A 7,838-nucleotide genomic window follows, 5' to 3' on the forward strand; every position below is an offset into this window, starting at 1 on the left:
ATGTTTTTTGTTAAAAGTGGAGCAACTGAGTCTAATGTTGATTTTAAAACCCTGTTAAAATTATCAACAATAAAATCACAAGGTGCAGGTAAAATGTCAGCAGGAGTGCTCTTTAAAATCTCAATAAAATTTGCAGCCACCTCAGAAGTTAGGTAGCGTTTTCTCACTATTCTCACCGGGGCTGCTTCTTGATTAAAACTGGCGATGTTAAAATATACACAGTAATGGTCTGACACAGCCAGGTCAACAACAGAGGACACACCAACGGACAGTCCGTAGGTTATGACCAGGTCCAGGGTGTGTCCTCTATTGTGAGTTGGCTGTGTGACATGCTGTTTAAATTCAAAATAGTTAAAAAGGTTTAAAAATTCTCTGGACAGTGAGTCCGAGATATTGTCAACGTGCACATTAAAATCGCCAGTTATTAAAATTCTGTTATAAGTGGAATGTAAAATCGATAAGAACTCTGAAAACTCACTCATAAAAGAAGTAGAGTGATGAGGAGGTAGATAAAGTGTGACACAGAGAATAGATAAATACCTGTTAAAAATAGTTTCCTTTGAAATAAGAGTTTAAGTTTTTATAATTGACACAGTCCCGCCTCCTCTTTTACAGTCTCTGGTCGAAAATAAAAAATTAAAATTTGGTGGGCAAGCCTCGGTGAGAGCAACTGGAGCATCTGTACCGAGCCATGTCTCAGATAAAAGAATACCTTCAAGGTTGTTGTCTAAAATCAGGTCGTTTATGATAAAAGTTTTGTTTAAAAGGGAGCGCACGTTCAGCACAGCCAGGTTAATGTTTGTGCTGGACGTGCGCTCATGGTCACATGGATTTGAAATGTTAACATATAAAAGATTGTCGCCCTGTCGCTCGTTGTCCCGGAGGGGATTTCTTTCCGCTACTTAAACGCCCTGCGCTATGCTATCTTGCGCCGCAGCAAAACGGACTTTGTCTGAACTATATGTAAGTCCATACACAGCAGCAGCAACAAGCTACGTGATGGAAAATAAACGACTCCACTAACAAGTAGCGTGCTAAGCGAGGAGGCGAGGAGGTGCTAAGCGCGCTAATCGCGAAAATGAATTTTTTCGATGTACGCACGAGCAGCAGCTATGAACAGAAATGTTGTATTGCAACCATTACGTATCTAAACATAAAATAAAAGGAACACGGAAATGTCTGACGTCATCACGACGAAGTGGTTCGATGTCAAACGTATAGTAACTGTAATGATAGCAGTTATATCATTAGTCAGTAGTTGGCAGTATTGCCTGATGTGTGTTTAGTTACCAGACGAACAAGTGTGTATGCACATCGACGAGAATGCAAGTCAGTAAATAAAGACACACAAGCTTGAAGCATCACATTACCTGCGTGACTTCTTAGAAGACAGAACATTACATGGTACCAGGTCGCGGGTCAAGAAAAGGACTGACGCGAGATGGACTCCGTAAGGCCACCAGAAGCGCTGAAAAAGATGGGAAATGTGGACGAGAGTTGGCGGGCTTTCAAGCAACAATTCCTGCTCTACCTTGCCGCCGAGGGAGTCGGTAACAGAGCGGACGAAAGAAAAATAGCCCTTTTGCGAACCAATGCCGGAGACGAGGCCATTGAGGTATTCATCACCTTTGTTTATGATGAACCCGAAGATAAAGACAAGTTTGAAAAGGTCCTACAAAAATCTGATGAACACTGTCTAGCTAAGAAAAACAAAACTATGAGAGATACGTGTTTCGTTCAAGACTCTAACAGCCCGGTGAGTCCTTTGACAATTTCTTCAACGATCTCAAAATTAAAGCTAGGTCTTGTAACTTTGGTGATCTGAAAAACTCAATAATAAGGAAAGCCTTGCCAAGCTAACGAGCTAGCAAAGCAGCACGTGCTAACTTTCCAAGCAGCGGCATCTTATGAAAAAACAGAGGCAAAGGCAGTGACGAGGAAAGGTAAACTGCGATTCAAGAAAAAGACCAAAAACAATGAAAATGATCAAGCTCCATTCAGTTGTAAAAAGTGTGGAGAAATGCACGAGCCAAAACGGTGTCCTGCATTTGGGAGAACATGTGCTAAGTGTAAAGAGCAAAATCACTATGCTAAGATGTGCAACACCAAGAAGAAAGTGCACACTGTGCAGGAAGACACAGATGATAGTGATGACCTAAGTGACACTTTTTTTCATCAAAATCGTGTCATATGACGAAAGCGATGTGCAACAACAAACTAGAGGAGACCCAGAGCAACCTGCGTGAAGTTGGCCCCCCATTTGTTGCAAAAATAGGTGGAAATAGTTTGTTTCGTTTGTGCTGCGTTTGTGCCCGTTTGTGCTGTTAAAATTTTCGTTTGTGCTGCTTCGGTTCGAAAGATATTACACTTTGTTTTATTTCGAGTGTGACGTCACCCAGCCCCCCATTTTCATCCGATTGACTTGGGAATGGTGCCATTCGTTTGTGCTACGTTTGTGCCCGTTTGTGCTGTTAAAATTTTCGTTTGTGCTGCTCCGGTTCGAAAGATATTACACGTTTTAATTCACGCGGTGACGTCACAAACAGGAACGCGCCAGCGTCAGTTTGTTTTGTTTTGCTGTCGAACAAGGAGCTCGGTATCGCGCTACCGCGTTCAGTCAATCACTTGAATCACTCGTATTTGTTATTAATTCCAGGTTATAAACTAGTTCCTGGAATGAACCGATGTTTTGTATGTTTTTGCGCATTTTACATTCTTCATGATCCTGGAAAGCAACTGTTGCCGGACGAACTTCAGGTAAACATGTCACACTCACTGTTGTAGCTTTTTTGCTAGCATACAGTAATCTTAAAACCTTCCTGTTTTCACTGCTGTAAATTACTTTAAATTCGGTCTTATTTCTTTTAATAGTGTTGTTCTACTGCTCATTCATTTATTTCATCAGTAGTCATTAAAGCTATGTGATTATTTCTTAAAATTATAGTAGACGTGAGGCTGAAACATACCCGTTGAACTTTTTGAAATAAAAACAACTTAAAGACACCCCTCGATGAAGCATTCCCTCATTTGAGAACAACTGAATTAATATAAAAACAGTCCGTGTGTAATTGATGAGAGCCTGCAGAGAAACCTTGGGTGAAACGATAGCTTTATGTGTAAAGAAAACAGCAACAAACAAAACCCCAAACTATTTACATTTCAACAATTAAGCAATCACTGCTTTGTGAAGCTCTTTGTCTTTTCTGATGCTGCTTTCACTCTACTTTCCAGGTCATTGTGCATCTCCCAGTCAAAAGCAGCCCTCCTGCAATATGCCACATAATGTCCTAGAGAATCCTCTTCGAGATGATATGACTGCTCTAAAAGTAAACTGTCAGCATCAGACTTCTGGGAATTTCCAGCAGGGCAACTTCTGTTCAACTCATACCAAGGTTGGTGTCAATCCACTAAGCCTCTCCATTTCTCAACTTCAGTAGTATGAATACTGTAGCAACATCAGACTCATCACAGAGGTCAACATAATTTTTTAATATATTTTTTCCTCAGTATGAGAAGTAGTAGAGGCATCGTCAGGTCTTAAGACATGACCTACATCAGCTTTTTTGTTTTGCAGCAGAAATCCACGTTTCCCTCAATGAAGGCATGATGATGAGCAACGAAACGGTCAACACAATTGAGAAGGCTTTCATGCTTGAAAAGCCCATTTTTTTATGTTTTTGAACTCTGCTTCAACAGCTGCCGAACTTGCAGTGATGCTGGTGCTCCGGAAGAGAGGGACCATTACTCCTGTCCAGAGTGGTAAGTAACTTCCCAGTCTGATGATGTGGGGAATAATCTCAGGGAGGAAGTGGATGTTATCTCTGTCTCCCTCAGCCATGGCAAGTGACCTGATCTCTTCGCATAATTCAGTCACCCACTGTCGAGCATTAGTGTGGATCTGTTGATGCTCCTCAACGGGTTCCTGTGCCTGAACCTCTTCATCGAGCATGCCGATTCATTCTTCTTGTGCTATTTGTGTTGTCAGGTATTTCTTGCACTTTTCTGATGGGAGAGGGGTTCCAGAACTGTCATTACCTTCGGACTCACTCAGTGCCACAATAGTGATGGCACATAGAAGTTCTGTTGAATGTTCCACACATTGTGACTTGAGTAGTTGTGCTAATGATCTCACATAAAACTCTTTAACACGATGTCTTTTATTTTTCAGGCAGTCCCATTGGCAGATCATTTTGTGCAACATCTACCCTGACAAAGCATGGCGGCAGGTTTGCATGCTGACTCCCAAGCAAGACTTTAAAGCACTCATTAATGTAGCTCTTCAAATCGGGATGTTTTCCTGCTGACAGGTGCAGAAGTCCAGTGAAAGTTACCAAAATTTGTCCTGATTGCCAGCATGTTTTGCAACAAAATATAGTATTAAAATAAGGAAGGGCACCAACATCTTTGTCGACGCCTGTTTCATGAGTTGGTTTTCTTCTTTCTGTTGAACCGCATACAATTAAAAAGCAAAGCCTGATTTTTTTTTTTTTTTCAATTAAAATTACTTCGACAGACATGACCACTAGTGATGAGTCTATAAAGACAGGAATGCGAATAACAATTCAGTTTTATTGATAATGCCTGTTTCAATTTCTAGTGGCATAAGCCAGCAAGTCCCCACAACTTTTCTAACTTTAATTTTTGCTGTAAAAACATCCGCTTTTTGGTTGAACTAGTCTGTCGATTGTGCTGTTTTGGGCCTTAAGAACTTGTATTGTGTTGCTACTGTTTTTCAATAAGAAATTATTTTAGGTCATTTAGAATTCATCCAGCCGCTTCTCCAAATGGACACAATCGTCGACCTTGCGCGTGTAAGGTTGCTGAAATGTGCATCACTGCAGAGAAAGATGTAAGTTTGCGTCACAAATGAGGACATCTATGTATTTATGTACAGTGCACCTCGCAGTGGTAGCATTAAAGACATTGGACTGGACACATTTTTCTGTCACTACTGGAGTCAAACAACTATGTGTACAAGACATTGGTACAGATGTCAGAAAAGCATGGCGTATGTGCTATCACACAGTGGCTGAAAAAAATTGATTCATGCAGGTGCCCCGTCCGTCCCCAATAGAAGCAGTGAGTGCTTTTTCTCTTGCCATTCTTGGATCTCTGGCCAAAGCTTTTACCGCTCACCCCGATTTGAAGACCGACATCAATGAGTGCTTTAAGCATGAAAACCTGCCATGTTTTGTCAGGGTAGACGTTGCACACTGCAACAATATGATCTCCCAGTGGGACCGCCTGAAAAATAAAAGACATTGTGTAAAAAGATTTTTTCTGAGATTTAGCACAACTACTTAAGTCACAATGTGTGGAACATGCAAAATAACTTCTATGTGCCATCACTATTGTGGCACTTAATGAATCTGAAGGTAATGACAGTTCTGGAACCCCTCTCCCATCAGAAAAGTGCAAGAAATACCTGAAAACACAAATAGCACAAGAAGACTGTATCAGCATGCCAGACACAGAGGTTCAGGCACAGGAACCCGTCGAGGAGCATCAGCAGCAGATCCAGACTAATGCTCGACAGTGGGTGACTGAATTATGCGAAGAGATCAGGTCACTTGCCATGGCTGAGGGAGACAGGGATAACATCCACTTCCTCCCTGAGATTATTCCCCACATCATCAGACTGGGAAGTTACTTACCACTCTGGACAGGAGTAATGGTCCCTCTCTTCCGGAGTACCAGCATCACTGCAAGTTCGGCAGCTGTTGAAGCAGAGTTCAAAAACATAAAAAATGGGCTTTTCAAGCATGAAAGCCTTCTCAATCGTGTTGACCGTTTCGTTGCTCATCATCATGCCTTCATTGAGGGAAACGTGGAATTCTGCTGCAAAACAAAAAAGCTGATGTAGGTCATGTCTTAAGACCTGACGATGCCTCTACTACTTCTCATACTGAGGAAAAAATATATTAAAAAATTATGTTGACCTCTGTGATGAGTCTGATGTTGCTACAGTATTCATACTACTGAAGTTGAGAAATGGAGAGGCTTAGTGGATTGACACCGACCTAGGTATGAGTTGAACAGAAGTTGCCCTGCTGGAAATTCCCAGAAGTCTGATGCTGACAGTTTACTTTTAGAGCAGTCATATCATCTCGAAGAGGATTCTCTAGGACATTATGTGGCATATTGCAGGAGGGCTGCTTTTGACTGGGAGATGCACAATGACCTGGAAAGTAGAGTGAAAGCAGCATCAGAAAAGACAAAGAGCTTCACAAAGCAGTGATTGCTTAATTGTTGAAATGTAAATAGTTTGGGGTTTTGTTTGTTGCTGTTTTCTTTACACATAAAGCTATCGTTTCACCCAAGGTTTCTCTGCAGGCTCTCATCAATTACACACGGACTGTTTTTATATTAATTCAGTTGTTCTCAAATGAGGGAATGCTTCATCGAGGGGTGTCTTTAAGTTGTTTTTATTTCAAAAAGTTCAACGGATATGTTTCAGCCTCACGTCTACTATAATTTTAAGAAATAATCACATAGCTTTAATGACTACTGATGAAATAAATGAATGAGCAGTAGAACAACACTATTAAAAGAAATAAGACCGAATTTAAAGTAATTTACAGCAGTGAAAACAGGAAGGTTTTAAGATTACTGTATGCTAGCAAAAAAGCTACAACAGTGAGTTTGACATGTTTACCTGAAGTTCGTCCGGCAACAGTTGCTTTCCAGGATCATGAAGAATGTAAAATGCGCAAAAACATACAAAACATCGGTTCATTCCAGGAACTAGTTTATAACCTGGAATTAATAACAAATACGAGTGATTCAAGTGATTGACTGAACGCGGTAGCGCGATACCGAGCTCCTTGTTCGACAGCAAAACAAAACAAACTGACGCTGGCGCGTTCCTGTTTGTGACGTCACCGCGTGAATTAAAACGTGTAATATCTTTCGAACCGGAGCAGCACAAACGAAAATTTTAACAGCACAAACGGGCACAAACGTAGCACAAACGAATGGCACCATTCCCAAGTCAATCGGATGAAAATGGGGGGCTGCGTGACGTCACCACTCGAAATTAAAACGTGTAATATCTTTCGAACCGGAGCAGCACAAACGAAAATTTTAACAGCACAAACGGGCACAAACGTAGCACAAACGAATGGCACCATTCCCAAGTCAATCGGATGAAAATGGGGGGCTGGGTGACGTCACACTCGAAATAAAACAAAGTGTAATATCTTTCGAACCGAAGCAGCACAAACGAAAATTTTAACAGCACAAACGGGCACAAACGCAGCAGGTGACGAACTCGTGTGTACACACATAGACGAGAATGCAAGTCAATAACTAAAGAGACACAAGCTTGCAGCATCACTGGACCTGCGTGACTTCTTCAGATAGAAGACAAAACTTTACAGTAACCATTGAAAAAACGGATAGTCACCATAATTTTTTTTTTTTTTTTTAAAACGTATCGTAAACATACTAAAGCTGTTGCTTTATGTTATTTACAAAGAATTTTTGTTTAAAATCCCCCTGGCTCTTCTTTTTGTCTTTTCTATATTATGTATGAATTAATAACTGTGTTTGGTTGTTAATGTTTATAAAGGTTTACACAAATAAAATTGACTTGACTTGACTTGACTTTTTTTTTTTTTTACAAAAAACGTATGAGTAAATATTTATCATCTCATCAATATTTGCACCATAGAGTACTGAGTTTTGAGATCCTTACGATAATAGTTCTCAAAATTATATTTCTTGTCAATTTAGCTTAGTTAAGGGATATTTTAATGACAATCTAACATCAATCTACAAAGACAGAAAACAAATTGGTGGTGGGGAGGCGCGAATCTTTTACTTCTTGGTAGGGGCGG

General features: G+C 40.6%; 1 long non-coding RNA gene across 1 annotated transcript; it reads right to left on the minus strand.

Annotated features, from left to right (window-relative positions):
• Positions 1 to 5,530: 5,530 nt before the first annotated feature.
• LOC148342444 (uncharacterized) lies at positions 5,531 to 7,008 on the minus strand. The gene is made up of 3 exons (XR_015839730.1): positions 6,021 to 7,008; positions 5,655 to 5,717; positions 5,531 to 5,579 (listed from the first exon to the last, which is right to left on the minus strand). It is a non-coding gene; the product is annotated as an uncharacterized LOC148342444 (long non-coding RNA).
• Positions 7,009 to 7,838: the final 830 nt, after the last annotated feature.

Source organism: Idiotropiscis lumnitzeri, chromosome 2 (genome assembly GCF_059441095.1).
Source record: "Idiotropiscis lumnitzeri isolate Australia: NSW breed Sydney's pygmy pipehorse chromosome 2, RoL_Ilum_1.0, whole genome shotgun sequence".
In the NCBI taxonomy this organism is placed as follows: Eukaryota; Metazoa; Chordata; class Actinopteri; order Syngnathiformes; family Syngnathidae; genus Idiotropiscis; species Idiotropiscis lumnitzeri.